Source organism: Anopheles coustani, chromosome X, assembly GCF_943734705.1.
Source record: "Anopheles coustani chromosome X, idAnoCousDA_361_x.2, whole genome shotgun sequence".
NCBI classification, from domain to species: Eukaryota; Metazoa; Arthropoda; class Insecta; order Diptera; family Culicidae; genus Anopheles; species Anopheles coustani.
Window position 1 is genome coordinate 10,958,438 of NC_071290.1, and position 15,882 is coordinate 10,974,319.

At 44.1% G+C, this 15,882-nt stretch overlaps 1 protein-coding gene across 1 annotated transcript in view; it reads right to left on the reverse strand.

Moving 5' to 3' along the window:
• LOC131269461 (kinesin-associated protein 3) overlaps window positions 1-15,882 on the reverse strand; it is a 49,810-nt gene that overhangs the window by 31,643 nt on the left and 2,285 nt on the right. The gene's annotated exons all lie outside the window — the stretch shown is intronic.

Here is a 15,882-nt window from a genome sequence, read left to right on the forward strand (position 1 = left end):
AGCGAAACATTGAGTAAAAATAGCTTCCCATTTTTCATGTTCTTGTTTATTGTATTGTGTACTTTTTAGGTCCGTGTTTGCGATTTACTTGCTGGGTGATCTCCAGGAATTGAGTTTGTTATTCCATTTATGCTCTAGTGATTTCCAACTCCGGCATTGCTTGATCTTTAAGTCCGACTTAGTTTTTGCCGGAAAATTTGGTTGGTTTGATCAATCGAGCCCACGATCTTACAATTTATCAAATTTCTCTTGATGGAACAGGTACTTTTCCACACGTGGGATTTATTTCCGTGTCCAACGTCTTTTGATGTACGCCTGTTCCGTACCCCACGTTATAGACTAACGGAAATTTCAGCTCGTAGGTGTACTGAGCTGGTTGGATACCGATCTACGATGATCTCGGGCATCAGCATTCGCTAGTGGGAGGTTGGGCGTATTTACTTGAAGTAAAATCAACCCATATTAAATTCCCCGCATCAGCACGCATCTTTAGATTGCCCACAACACGTGGCAAACCCTCAAGCTGCTCAGAGCGCAACGATCCTCGCACCGAAGTGTTTACAACCCTTTTTCTACCGGGCGAAAAAAAATGCTGTCGCCAACATAAGTACGTTAACTTTATTTTTTACTTGTTTTATTCTATGCTGGCTTCCTGTTACTCGCGGGTCATGCCAACGAACAGCGAAAGAGAGGGAGAGTTTTCCACTGGAAGAAAATAGGGAAAGACTGCTATTATGCAGATGGAGAGAGGAATGTTTCTCGGAAAATCACGCCTGGAGCGCCTCCAGTCGGTGGAAATGGTGAGAATTTATCCGTACCGTATGTGATTTCGAGCGCATCGCAGACTCTCGCTAGATGTGCTTGGTAGAGAGTTTTTTAAGTAATGCTGAGCAAAGCGCACTGTGGTACTACCGCGAACAAAATGTGCGGTCATTTACCAAAAACCCTTAAAGTAACAGTGGAATATGAGATTTTATATTTATTTATTAATTTGTAAAATCGATGATAAACTGTTTCGGGCTAGACAAGCAAAGTTTGGAAATTCTAATTAAATTTAAACTAGCGTTTACCACTTAACTTTAACTTTACCGCAAGAAAGCTTACTTGACTGGTATCATTCAAAGTTCCACCCTCCTATCATTTGCATTTAACTCGTAATCAAACAGTATTGAAACAATTATTGATCAACCTATTCATTGTAATTTGTCAGCAATTATTATTTTTTCTAATGGCTGGATGTTTATAAAATCCAAAGCAAATTAGCCTCCAATCTGTCATTTGGGTAATTATATTTAAGGATGTAATATCGGAGTACATCGATTCGGTGGCGAATCGCACGAACGATTTGGTCTAAGACACGAATCGTTGTAATCAGGTTTAACGATTTGGTCTAAGCTTGCTCTATTCCCATAAAATCCATTAAGAAAACAAACACGCTCATTTGCTCCATAAAATAATTAATTCCAAGTCGTCTTTCGACAAACATGGAATGAAGCAGGAAAATGAATAAAGTTGTTGAGGCTATTAAAATACACACTAAAATATTTTTGTGGACATTTTTTTCAATGTGTGGAGAAAGTGAAAGTGCTCGCCACTACGAACGATATTTTTATGCGTTTTTGTTTGTCCTTTTACTAAACTTGGTGGTACGTATTATGCGTGCTTAGTTTTTTCCCGTACAGTACTCAAATCAAAGAGTGATTTTCGACAACGAGGCATGAAAATGCTGACTATCGTTTTTTCGGTAAAGATAAGGAAAATTGATGAAGTTTCCTAGGAAAGAGCGCAACGAGCAAAGGAACTGTGAAGCACCCCATGAATGAGTTGGTTCGATGATCCATCCAAAATAGCTCCAGCAAGGCGTTATGCACCCACCAATAGAAAGACCTATTCATTTATGTTGTCAAAATTGGTTGGTGGTTGTACATACCTAGGAAGGGCCAGCATTGCGTTTGCCGATTGACTCGGGTTGCACTACTTGGAACATCTCGATTACCGCCGATGCTGCTACTGATGACCATACTCCACTTCATAGGTACGAAAACTACCGAGAACAAATGAATATTTCAACTGCAAAACTAATTAAAAGCAGTAAAACTTATAAACAACAGACACAACACTGCACGGATGTTAGCGGTCCGTAAAAACAAAGCCGGGCCTAGCTGCAGAAGCTGTCAAAGGTTCGTAAGGAAACAAGGGCGAGAAAAAATAGACTTTATAATAAGTGTCGGGGAAATTTTTTGAAATTGGTTAACAAAATGTTAAAAAGTGATGATACGATAAGATAATACTTATAATGCTCCCTTTTGGGCTCCGAATAGGCAATCGCTTAAAAAACTAATTCATGTACCGTATGTCCACGGTTCCGGCCTACGGTGCGCTGCTCTTGAGCGCCATGCTCCCGTTATCTCGCGGACATCGCGGAACGTGCGCGTGCTCGCCCTTTTTCTCTCGCGCTCGCCGGCTTCTTCAATCGTTGGCGCGCGTTCTGTGAAGAGCGTATCGGTTGGCCGACCACGGCACAAGCCACAGTTTCATCCGAGCTAGCGACCGCGGTGCACGTGCGAACCGGGGACTTCCGTTCCCGCGCCATCCGGACGCGTGTTTAGGCGTGCTTTTGCATTCGGTGCTACGTTTCCAGGAGTGCTAAATTCGGTGTCCACCAGTTTCGGCAGTTCAGTCTAGCGTAGTGCTTCGGCGGACGAGGTTCGCCAATACCCGTGAGTGTTCCCCCAGTGTTAGGCCGGCGTTGGCGGGTGGGCTTTGAGTTCAGCTCATCCGGGTTTTGTGGTGCAGGTTGAGTCAACCGGCTTAACGGACGCCTCCGTTGTTTGGTTTGGGGCCATCTTTTTTAACAATTAATGGTGACGAAGCTGGTGACACTTGTTCTTCAAGGCTTCTTCAGCCCTGTGGCTCATGATTCACGGTGATCCCACCCGGTGAATCAGTCTGCCCTGGTGTGCCGATCTCCTGGCGCTGGAGATCCCATTCATTTTAGGTCCACCATTTCTGAGTAGGAAAGATAAAGTACAGTGGGAGTGGTGGGGGACGAAACACACACACCTCGCAGCCTCCGGTTTCCTTTCACCGGAAAACGGTGTACTTAATCGAGCGAGCGAGTGAGAGGGCGTGAGTAAAAAAAACAACCCAACACCCCGTCTTACAAACCGAAGACAAACAAACGTGTCCGGGGCAAACACCTACTCCAACAGCTGGCTCTGGCACCTTATCACCGGTGTCTTGGGGTGTTGTGGGACCCGAAGCGTGCATGCTTCATACATTTTATTCGGAAATTTCAAACAATTACTCACCTATCCGCGCCGGCTGAGATGTTGTTTTCTAACTGTCATTAAGATAGTGAAGATTTGATTTATACATATGCACGTTTGTTTCCGTTCGCCTTCCATCTCATCAGTGTCGACCCGAAGTGCATCACCCAGGTGATACCAAGTGTACCAGTGTTAAGGAGAGAGTGAGTGAATGTTTTTGCCAAAAAAAACCCACGGCTGAATCGTGATAAACTACAATCAATCAGACCAAACGAAAGACAGATCAGCAACGCGTGAGCCAATCAGCCTCCAACCAACACAAACCAACCAACCGCCGGAAGCGGTGCTAGGGGCACCAGCGGGAGTCCGCGGTTTCTTCCCGGAAGGGCGCCCGAACCATTCAAACTTGACGCGCCGTAATCAACGTTCTCCGGTAGACACGTGTTCAACTCCAAGGTAGGTTAAAAATGTTCACGAAGCAACACTTTTACGATGCGATTTTTAAAGACCGTTTTTAAAGAGCTTTCGGTTGGCGCAAAATGCACACAACCGATGCACCCGGTGGTTCCGATGCGATTCGACGCGGATTGAACTGCAGCCCGGTGTGCCCCTTTTTCCTTGGCGTTCGTTTGCCGCAGGTTCCTATCTCTCGCTTTATTTCTTACTTTTGTCATTAATTTTATCGGCACTTTCCTTCGCTTCGCTTTGGTATTTCTTTTGCATTTTGGGAGTGCAGCCCCGAAACAGAACACACAGTAGGGGTGTAGTGAAATCGCAAAAAAAGGTCGGGATTTTAACAGAAAAACGACTGAGTAGAGCAGTGCTTCTCAACCCATCCCTGTTTAAGGAATATCATCAGAATGTTTTTTAAACAAATGCAATAATTCGATTTGCATTCCGCTAGTTACTAGAAGTAGTTTAAAGTTTAATCGCCATGATTTCAAACCAAATCGGGGAAAAATGATTAATTTGGCATTTCATAGACTCTGAAAACAAAAGCGCAAATTATACATCATTATGTTAAATACATTACTAAAATGAGTAGAGCAGAGTTTCTCAACCTCTTTTCCAAGTACGATATTATTTCGTTGTTAAAAATAATGTTGTATGTGAAACATTTTAGGATTCGATTTGCAATTCCGGTATTAATAAATAAAATATTTTGATCACTATGACTTTTGAAATTTGCTATTTCTAGAAATTTACCGTCAAAATAGGCTCTTGCAGAAGACGTTTGACATAAAATATATGTCCGTTCGTTTTGATCATTTTCATGCTTGAATTTAGCTTTCTACTCTTTTCGTAGAGTAGCGAACGAAACGGGTTTCAAAAAGTACACAAATCGTCACTTTGACACAAAATTTCCGGGGTCCCGTTTGTCGGTAAGGAGTTATTCGGTCAGGCGCGATTTAACGGTACTTTGCTAGGCACGGATGACAGTAAAAAAAAAGTTTGATATACCGTAGAAAACTTAACTCAGACCGGTAAAAATGATTAATTTAACGTTTCATAAAGACATCAAAAGGAAATGGGCAATGAATGAGTAGGACAGAGTAACTTAACCCCTTTTCTGAGGAAGATATTTTTTATAGATACTTTCGATGACGATTTTCAAACATCTTACAAATCGATTAGTCGCCATGACTAAAGAAATTACGAATATTACCAAACCGGTAAAATTCAAATCGAACAGGTAAAAAATGATTAATTTAATGTTTCATAAAGACATCAAAAGCAAATGAGCAATGAATGAGTACAACAGAGCAACTTAACCCCATTTCTGAGGATGATATTATGTACTGATGATTTTGATGACAATATTGTACATGAAACCAGTTTTCAAACATCTTTCAATTCCATTAATCGCCATGACTTAAGAAATTTAAAATATTACCAAACCGGTAAAGCTCCAAACAAACCGGTAAAAAATGAACAATTTAGCGTTTCATAAAGACAGCGAAGGCAAATGTGCAAATCATGTGATGCGATGTAAAAGGCATAGATAAAATAAAAAAAAAACCCCCGTCCCGTAGTCGTCGCTGGTGCACAAAAGTGGGTAAGAATCACTGGTTCGCGGGAGAGCAGGGTGAAAAAAAGTGCGCTCGGTGCAGAGAGGGGAAAAAAAGTGTGCAATCACGCGATATTGAGGCACGCATGTTGCACATTATCGCGCGGTCTCTCCCGCCCTGCAGCGAAATGCATTAATATTGGGCGTTTCGCTCTTTTCCGGGCCGGGTTCGGGTCGGTTTTCGCGGTCGCGCATAAATCTTCCATTTAGCGCTGCACCTCCGGCAGGATATTTCCTCCCTCGACCCCCTCCCCACCCTTCCCATCCGTCCGGCAAGAGTACACAAAAGACGGAAAAAACGCATTCTCTTTAATTACCTTCCATTGGCGGCGTGCTCCGAAGTGCTTCCGCGCACGTTTGGCGACTTCGGGTGGCGCGAACACACGCACTCCGACGCGGCGCACTGGCCAATAGAATAAACAATTCGAGTTTACTCTGCCTTGGGGGCTCTTTATGGCTACTGGGCATCACGATCCTCCAGCGAGCCTCGCGCCATAATGCCATAAGAAGAAATTTGCGTCAGGTTTTTATGACGCCTTTGTTGCACAGGCCGGATTTATGACTTCTCTAAAAGGAGACATAAAGTCGGCGATGAAATGTGTGCGTAAGGTTCATCCAGTGCCAGGATTCTGCCCTTCTGCCGGTAACACATTTCGCTTCATTTCAAGAATAGACGCAGTTAATAGATCGGTGACCCGAGTCTATGTCCAAGAGTTCCTTATTCTTTACTTTATTTGCAACATTCAATTGAAATGAAAAGGATAAAATAGATGATGGTGGATTTATCAATTCAACACTGTCCACTTTCACCTTAACCCCGGGATCATATTTCGCGTGCTTGTTTTGCGTCTATTTTGGAGCACTTGTTAAATTACGCTGATTATCTTCCGCCGTGTGTTCTGCCGACAAGAGTTCAAGCTTATCTCCTTGGCTTTTGATCCACCGGCCTCACCACTGTTTACTTCGATCGGTTTCCGATCGTTTGTGTGCACTGTTTGAACCCTGCGAACCGGCAAGGCACCGAGATGTCGTGTTGGTTTCATTCGTCGATTCTAATGTTGCGTTAGTGTGTCTAAAAGGTGATTGACGCTCCATGGAGTCAGTAAAATGAGGCTGGATTTACCAGATCGTCTCAGAATTGCAAGGAACTCTGGATGAGGATATAGTCCAATCAGCGAACGGAGCGGTATCAACAACCAAGGTGATTCCTCACCGACTTTTCTGACAGTTCTTTTTTAGCTGAGGAGGATCCCGCCTTCCCGTAACATAGACGCCTTTCGAAGTGAACCGCTGTGATCCTCCCGCCGATAAGTGGTACGCATCTCTGTCGGAAATGGACCTGCACAACTTGGCTCCATTGCAATCACTCATGGTGTTCCCTGTCGGGCGGTGTTTAGAAAGCTGTCCACGTAATTAGTCAACATAGGTTCGCTTGATACGCCCGATAACCACCATCGTGTGCTTATTTGTTGTTCACAATATTTTTGAACCTAACCCTTTTCTCCCACCCTCCCCTCTCACCCCTATTTGGGTGGGAAGAACCTGACTAACTTTGCAATCGTACGTATCGCATTCGTCAGCTTGTAATCTGCGCTTGTTTTGCACTCGAACCTGCACCAAAGTGGCGCCCGGAAGATCCAACACATCAGGCTGGCTGAGGTTCGATTAGATCAGGGGTCGGCATACGCTCCCTGAAAAGGGTCAAATGATGAAAAAGAGCCCGAAAGCGCGGGTTAAAACGATTTGTTGAAAGTGTTATTAACCTTTTCACAGGTTTTGCCCGAGCCCGACTCGAGCAAGCGGATGGAATTTGTACTGCTTTTTTGTCGCACGCTTTGTTTCGACCTTCGTTACGCGGCATTTATTTCGAGTGCACCTGCTTCGTAAACTCGTTCTTATGTGTTTGTAAATGTTGATTCATTTATTTGACTCTATCCGATGCAAGGGAACCAAAGTTCTGCTTATTATTGGCAAATTATTACTGATTAAAATCACAAATGGTACATATGCAAACTGACCATCATTTAATCAATGAAATACTAAAACTTTCAGGAAAGAATAATTTTTCTTCAATACTAGACCAAAAACTATACAAAAATGTAAAAAAAACCAGTATGACAATTTTTGAGCTTTTTTCTCAACTTGGCACTACTGTGAAGGGGTTAATCCTATTTGTTTTATTATAGTATCATCTTTCCAATCCAGAAAGAAACAGAACAATAATTTTGAATATTGCAAAGCTTTAATCCTTACTATTTATTTAATACTCATTCTTGGAATTATGTACTTTTTAGAATAACTTTGAATTATGTACTCGTAGGTCGATTTGTCTTTCATACCTAAAATGAGTACTCTAATAACAGCTTCCGGATGTTTTGAATTTTGTTAACTGGGGACCCAAAGTAAGGACTTTAGTTTATAGCTGAACTCTGGACGAGATTCACGAGATTTTTAGATCGTTCGATAGTTATAACACGATCGAAAAAGTCTAATAAAAGTACCTCCTCACCTTCTAGTACCTTCTTACCGACTGGACTTTGCCGAACCCTGGATTAAATGATGCCTTCTGCACGTCTCTTACTCGCCGGGTAGGAGAGCTCGTCTTCCTTGACATAGCTTCCATCAGTAAATATAATTTACTTTCTCCATCCAACGGTGAACTTTTCCTCCCTGGAGCTACTTCCACAATTAGCCTACCATCTTTACCTTAAATTGTTTAATCAAGTAACGCATAAGGTTATTGCCGACGCTCGCTAGTACCGAGGAAACATTCCATTGTTCCCGGAGTTCGAAGAACGAACGCAAGCCGGATTTATGTGCATCGCTTTCCATTACCGTTGTCCTGCGAGGAGTTTAAACTTCTTCCCCCAAGGGAGAGTTCGACCGAAAGCTGGTGCACCGCAGGCCTCTGCCGTGCCCTTCGGAGGCGCTCGATTTGCACTGCAGCACTCCAGTTCCTTTCCAGCGAATTCGGGAGAGGTGTTTGACCGCACCGGTGACCCACTTCCAGCAAGTTCGCTTTTGGCTTTTCTTCCTCGGTCCAATTTCCAAGGGCCTTCCCCCACACGGTGAAAGACAACAACAAACGCAACGTGAGAGAAGGGACAAAAGGGACACCGAGCTAGAGAGATATAGAGCGCGGAAAAGCGAATGAGAGAGAGGACCGTTGAGACATTTAACTGTTACGCAATAAAAAAGTCCCAATTTGATAGTTTACGCTAATTACGCCCGAGAGCCAAACGGAACCGCGCACGCTGGTGAGGTGATATACCCTGCCTGCCTGCCATCCTTCGGAAAGATAAAACGGACGCCCGGGAAATGGAATGGAAAATCGCTAAACATGGACCCGCTTGTCGGCGGTCATGGGTTTATTGTTTTTCCTTCGCGGAAGGCTGCCAGACACAAGGTCTGGCCGGGTCGTGAAATGGGGCTCGGATGGGGCCACGACCAGACAGGCCAGAAGCACAAGACGAACAGTGCGCGCATCGACGGTAGCGAAGGTCTCCTAGCAATTTGACCTGAATCGAATGTGACCCAATGTCTGAAGGGGGGAAAAAACGTAGTTCTGGTAGGTTGTGCTTTCCCACCAAATGAAAACGGAAAAATACCAAGTTCTCGTCATAAAGAAATAAAAAACTATGATGGCGGGTAATGTGTGTTTCGCACTAGTGATGAGATTAAGAACTCTTTTCACAGGTTTGAATCAGACTAAACAATCCGAACATTTAGTTACTAGTTACTCTCTATTGATTTAAAATTCGAAAAATAAGTTCGAATAAGTCACCACCGAGATTTAAATCCTTGACAGGGATTCGAGTCCCAAAAGAGTGATTCAGTGAGTAAAAGAGTTGATAGAAAAGATTCGAAATAGAGATTTGAATCCATAGTAGGGGTTAAGTGAAGTGGGTGAGTGAAAAGAGATTTGAAATTTTAACAAGGAATCGAATCCTTAACAGGGAGCGGAATCCCAACCAGATCCAGATACATCATCAACACACCTTCTCCCTAGATTATTTACTCTTCAAATTACTCTTATGGGTTTCAAGTTCCTGTTTTAGTTTCAAATCCCTTATTAAGGTTTGAATCACTAATTGCGATTCATTTCCTTGTATGGATTCAAATCTCTGTGTGGTGAGTAGTGACTCCTTTATTTACTCAGTCCTTCTTTAAGGCTACAAATCCGTGTTAGTGATTCAAATCAAAAAAGGATGGAAAGGAAACTGTCCGTGGTGATTTAAATCAATTAACTCAATGGTAACATTGTACTGACACACTTATTCTCTCTCAGTACGCACATCACTATTTCGCGCCACTCCTTTTAATCGCATTCGTAGGCACCACTTGTCGTGTGCTGAATTTCCGAACCTTTTTTCATTTAACAGCCTCATTAGTTTCCAAATAGTTCACTTTGGAAATTGCGAATACATCGCGTTTACTGCACGGAACACTCCGTTTGGAGAATGGGTACAATATTAGACGGACTTCTTTTCTACTTCAATACCGCCCATCATTTCCAACGTCGTTCAATCAAACAACAGTCAAATGTTGGCGCTTATCTTGTTTCCACTGTTTGGCGAAATGATCCAACCTCTGTGTGCGAGAGGGGCTTGCGTTATTGCCCTTTTCTATTTCTCAAACAAGCGCATTCATATTACGAACCTACGAGCGTAGGTACCTCTTGGAATGATTAGTGCGTCGTGGAAGACACACCAGATAAAGATACATGTTGAGAAGAGAAGACAACGTCGGAGAGAAATAGTAGTAGAAGTAGTATTGGCAGTAGTAGCAGCAGCCACCACACATTCCTTCTCCCATCGGCGTTAGGCGCCAGCGGTTTCCCCTGCCCACTATCGATTTTGTATTACTTTAGCTCCCCGTTTCCTATATCTCCGGCGTCCGGGACTACAACAAAGTCACTAAAGTTGACGCCAGCGTGTCGTATCAGCTGTGCCAGCGGTGTCGGCCAAATCTCGGCCACCCCGGGCGATAAAAAGCACTCCAATCTGTTGTCGGCGATGTGTGGAGATGACCGATTTTACCGCGCCAGTTCCTGTGCGTCATTAAACACCGACCGTTTTATGTATCGTGGAGTGGTTTAATGTCCGGTACTTTTCGTTTATGCTTTGCTGCTCATTTCAATTGTTTACCAGTCCGAAGCTAGGTAGTTTGCTCTTTACTTATATCAGAATTCTATGCAATTTATTTGTTTTAAAAGGTTGGTACATATACTTTTATCCTAAACGCATCGAGTATCAACTTCAACTTCCAAATTAGATATTTGAGTTTTCAGAATACAAGAATTCTTCGGTTAGAAATAGACTTATCAGTTATGTACCAATTCGTCTTATAAAAATCAGATGAACTGCAACGAATAGTGGAAGAAGTGCAATAGTTTGATGCAACTGCAGTAGCGAGTAGACATTCGTGAGGTCACTGTGTGCACCTCGTCGAGCGGTGCCTTTCACCAGCTAGTTCCGCAACTCGGTGGCGCTCTGAGTCACGACGGTTTCAAGGGCTACACTTCGCTTCTCCCCTTCCCCACCTTCTCCCCTCGCCGCACCACCCCACATTGGGGCGTTTGTCATCCCGACGTCACCTTGGTGCTATTTTTACCAATCTCTGCATCGAACCACCTCGAGGGCTTCTAGGTGCAAATTCGTCATTTCTTGCCGTTGCGAACGTTTGAACCCCCGCAGAGTCATCCTCCTCCCCCCTCCCACCCCAAGCATCACCTTTTCTTCACCTGTTCAGGCAGGCTGGCGGGCGTACGTGGAGTATGAAACGAGCGACCGATTAGCCACACCCATCAGCTCACCGAAGGCTCCGCTGAAGAACACTCTCGAGTGAAGGAGGACCAGGAAAACGGGGGGAAAAAACGAGGAAACGTTAAGAAAAAAATGCGAAAGTCTCTACCCCCGCTATGAGGCCGCGGATAGAGTGGAGGATGCACACGTATCCGTTGTGTGTGGCCACTAAAACCGAAACCGCGCTTGGGAACGGAGCGCCTGTAAACGATCCGCCCGGAGATTCCAGCACAACGGCGACCGCGGCGGTCCAGACCGGGTGGTAATGTACCCGGTGCACGCCACCCCACCGGTGACAGGGATGGCGAACTATCCGTGGTCAAGCGGTGTCAGAAGACAGCTGAACGTTGCTTGTTCAAACAATCCATTGGGTGATTGATTCATTTTCCACAGCAAATAATTGATAGCGGATCGGTGCGTATCGCTTCTTCCAGCAATAACCAACACCTACCAGGAAGGATGAACCCTAATAGACCGACCTGTCACCGTACTGATAATGAGTCTTTTTCGCTCTAAAACATTAGAATATGTAAATTGGTCGGAACCTCTAGCCCTATCTCGGTTGAGCTCATCGCTTTTACTTATGAATCAACTGCTGGAATCGTACGTGTCGCATTTATCGCGAAATAAAAGTACTCACTCGTCAGATTCGTGTCCAAGTATGACGGTCCAAGATTTTTATTGACGACACGTAACTCGATGTGCAGTCCCGGTGCGTGCCGTGTTGTGGTTCTGGTGCTCCTTTGTTAAAGGTACAAAAAGAAAATACAATGAGAACTCACAAACTGTTGCTCACGAGAACTAGAGTAACTAAGGATCATCGCGTGTATCGTCGATAGCGTCATCTGTGGTTTATTTATGTTTCGCAATTTGGTTAAAATTGCAGCGTTGTTTCAAGCTAGAGCTATTAGTTTGTTGTTTTACAATACTAAAACTACACTAAATAACCACAGAATTTTGATAGATATTCGATTAAAGTGCGATCGAATGAGCTAGTGGTTCGTTTGTTTACGTTTTGATAAGATTACAGATGCGATTATAGGGTATGAATGTCAAAATTCTTTTTTACAGATTGAACAGTGGAATTGCACGATTACGTTTCGTTTCCCGTTCAAAAAGGTCTAAGTTCCTACGACAACACGGAATACCAGAAGACGGGACAGCAGAAATTACTTAATTTTGCTGGAAATGGTTCAACAGTGGTTCTAGCTTGTACGGCTGTTTATATTCCGTTCAAAGCAGTGCTAGCTTGGTTAAACATCAACACGAATGTGGGGCGTTTACATATACAGCTGCTAGAATGACATTGCAGAAGTGACATATATTTTCATTGCAGTAAACCATTGCATTCGACTTCTAGCGCCATAAAGAGACAGTTTGCTCTGAATTCATCGCAAGCTCTTGGATGAGTTCGCGCCTCGAGCCATATTTCGCAAGCAAGTCAATGTTACGAATCAGAGTAACAAACTAGAGTAGAAAAAACACTTTGCTTTGATTTTGAGATTCATGAATCCGAAATATTCATAGATACTTAGAGAACAGAAGAAACACCTTAAACATGAAAAAAAAAAACTGGAAGAGAGTCCTAACCCCCATCCTCTTTTTGTCGTTTCATCCACGTCGATGACAGAATCATGATGATTCGTGAATGATTCAAGGTTTCGAAAGATTCATCAATATTTTGATAATCGAGTCCCAAAAGATTCATGAAATGAAATCTTTTCATTGGTCAATCTAGGTGAAAGATTCATATGAATTAATATCGCCAACAGATTCATAAGACATTACTTCGAACTGATTCGAAGACTCTAAAGCTATTGCTGGTAGTGTAGAAATTATCGCAGTCTCGTTGACTTCCGGGTATATGATAAACATGTTTGGGGTTTGCCATCGCTGATGAGTCCCTCCCCGATCGCGCGCATTCCCTTCTCTTAACCGTACCGAATCCAACTGCACCGGCAGCAGTACCAGCAGCAGCGAAGGGTGTGCCCTTCTGCATGCTAATAGATAGTTTGGCCCCGGCGTTTGGTACTTCGCTGAGAAAAGTTGTCTTCGCTGCACGACCGTGCAATCGATCGGTAACGGTCGAACGCGGACAGGAGGAGCGCGAAAATCGATAGTGAAGAGTCCGAAAAAACCGCAACCGCGCAGGGAGCGCTAGGTTCTAGGGCTTCGGGACACATCACGTCCCGCGAGGGCTGCGGTCAACGCTGTGCAGCGGAGATTGGCCGGAACTTTGCCGGTTGACAGGAAGCTGCAGAGGCGTTTCGCCGGCTCGGGTGTTCTGTTGCACCGTTTCCTGCTCCGACCGACGCCGCCGAAACCGCACACAACGTCATCGCGACACTCGGCAAGATGCCGTACTTTGCGTTGAGTTCAACTTCAGATCTCTCTTCAGGAGGAGGATGTAAACACCGGGCCAGAAACATGTCGTTAGGTGATGTTCACCATTGGTATTTGAATGAGCACAACAACACTCTAAATTAAAGACCGGCACTGACAAGGATACTCGCGACCCTCCCTTCCCCCCTACTCCCCTCGTCCTCTTGGTTGTCTGTCACGGTTCTTCTCGATCGATAGATTATCTTCAGATGACGATGCTACATAAACATCACGCACCTCTCCTGTCCCCTGCTACACCTTGCACCTAACACCGAGCTGTTCTGAGTCGCTAGCGTTCACCTTTATTGCATCCCTCTTACATACCACGCAGACAACAATAAGCGAACCCCACTCTGAGTCATTTGCGTTTGTGAATTTAATTGAGCAACTCGTTGATTCCCTCCCGTTGTCACCCGAGCGAAGGGATGGATTAAAGATAGGATGGGAGGGAAGTAGGAGTGTGCGGCGGGGGAGTGGAGGGGGGGTCTTTTTTGTCTCCTTTTGCTACGTCCGCCGTATCGTCCTTTTCCATCCGCACCCGTGTTTCGACCGAAATCGCGAACCGTCGTGCGTTTATATTTTTAGCGTGCCTTTCCCTCCCAGTCCCCAACCCCCGTTCCCCGCTCCCAACCCGAAAAAATGTGGGTTAATAAATAAATTCTTGCGCGACAACACGAACGATTTTCCACCTTTTCGGTTTTAAAGCCGACGGTCTATTTATTCGCCAAACCTGTATGCCACCTCATTTGCTTTGGCGGGCGGAAAATTCGGCCAACGCGTTCGGGGAAAGTTCGTTCTCTGCTTCTCCGTACCTCTTCCCCCCCGGTGGTGTGTCTCGCCACAGAGGTGGGGCAGAGCAGTGACAATTGATAATGATCCGCATCCGTTGTCTGGTCTCGTCACCGTTTTTTGAGTAGTTGTTTATGTTTCAATTTAGACATGTTTTGATTTTAAATTGCTGTTGTTTTGCTTATAAGTGGACCACAGGGATCGTTACGGGGAGATGATTATCCTCACACGATGTATTAGATTACACTAGGGAACAACTATTAAAAGTGTCAAGAGCAGAGAAAACCATATCATACAACATTCAAGCTCCCGAATCCACCGGATACGATGGGAATAAACATCTTAAGAGTGTTTGTGGCAAGGGTCACATTACGGCGCCAAGCATAAACACTATCCTGCCGGAAGTAGGAACATTTTGGAACACGCTTCCCTTCCCACATTTATCTGCACAGCTTTGAACAGATACTGCATTGGATAGAAGAAGTTGAGGAGTGGCGACTTAGGAGGGCCTTAGTTTATAATTTGCGACATCCTATCCTTCCCCAGCTTGACACAGAGTATTGCACGGTATCCAAGGTGAATCTCTACCCAGCAGCCTTCTAACGAGATCATTTCAAAACAAATCTGGAGTTGTGTCTATACGTCTGGTAACTTACATTTGGCGTTTAAGATACCGCCGCGCTCATTGTGTCTATGTACTTGTTGATCTGTATTGGGCGTAGTGAGATCAATCCACGCTAATTGTCTCATCAGCTCCCGTTATCGCATTTGACGTACGTTGAGGTGTTTACGACTCAAAACAAATCCAGAGTTATGTCTAGACGTGTGGCAACTCATGTTTTGCACTTTGTGACAATTCCTTCCACATTGTGATCTAAGAGATTGTTGATCAATGCAAGTAATTTGTTCGTTCCACTTCACCAACGCATTGGAAATACGTTGAAATAGAGATGTTCGAGATCTTGGCGTTTCAAAACAAATCCGGCGTTGTGTCTATACGTCTGAACTCTCATGTTTTGCACTTTGCGATATCTCCTCCCTGGTTGTTAATCCTAGCTGTGCATATTGTGCTCAATGCATGCAATTAGTCTCATCAGCTCCCATTATCTCATTTGTTATTGGTTGAAATGACGATATTTGAGTTATGTCTACACGTCTGGCAACTCATGTTTTGCTCTTTGCGACATCTCATGCCTCATTGTGTCTATGTCCTTGTTGATCTGTATGCGTTTTGAGATCAATGCGCGCAATTTGTCTCATCGTACGTTGAGATATCCACGACTCACAACAAATCCGTAGTTATGTCTACACGTCTGGTAGCTTATGTTTTGCACTTTGTGACATTTCCTTCCACATTCTATGATCTAAGAGACTGTCGATCCTTTCTGTGCATATTCAGATTAATGCAAGCAATTCATCCCTTGATTTGAACGTCTCAAAACAAATTAGGAATTGTGTCTATACGTCTAGTAACTCATGTTTTGCATCCCTCATGGAGATCAATGTAGGATATGTATCTCCTCAGCTCTCGTTATCACATTTTTAGTACGTTGCAATGAAGGTATTTGTG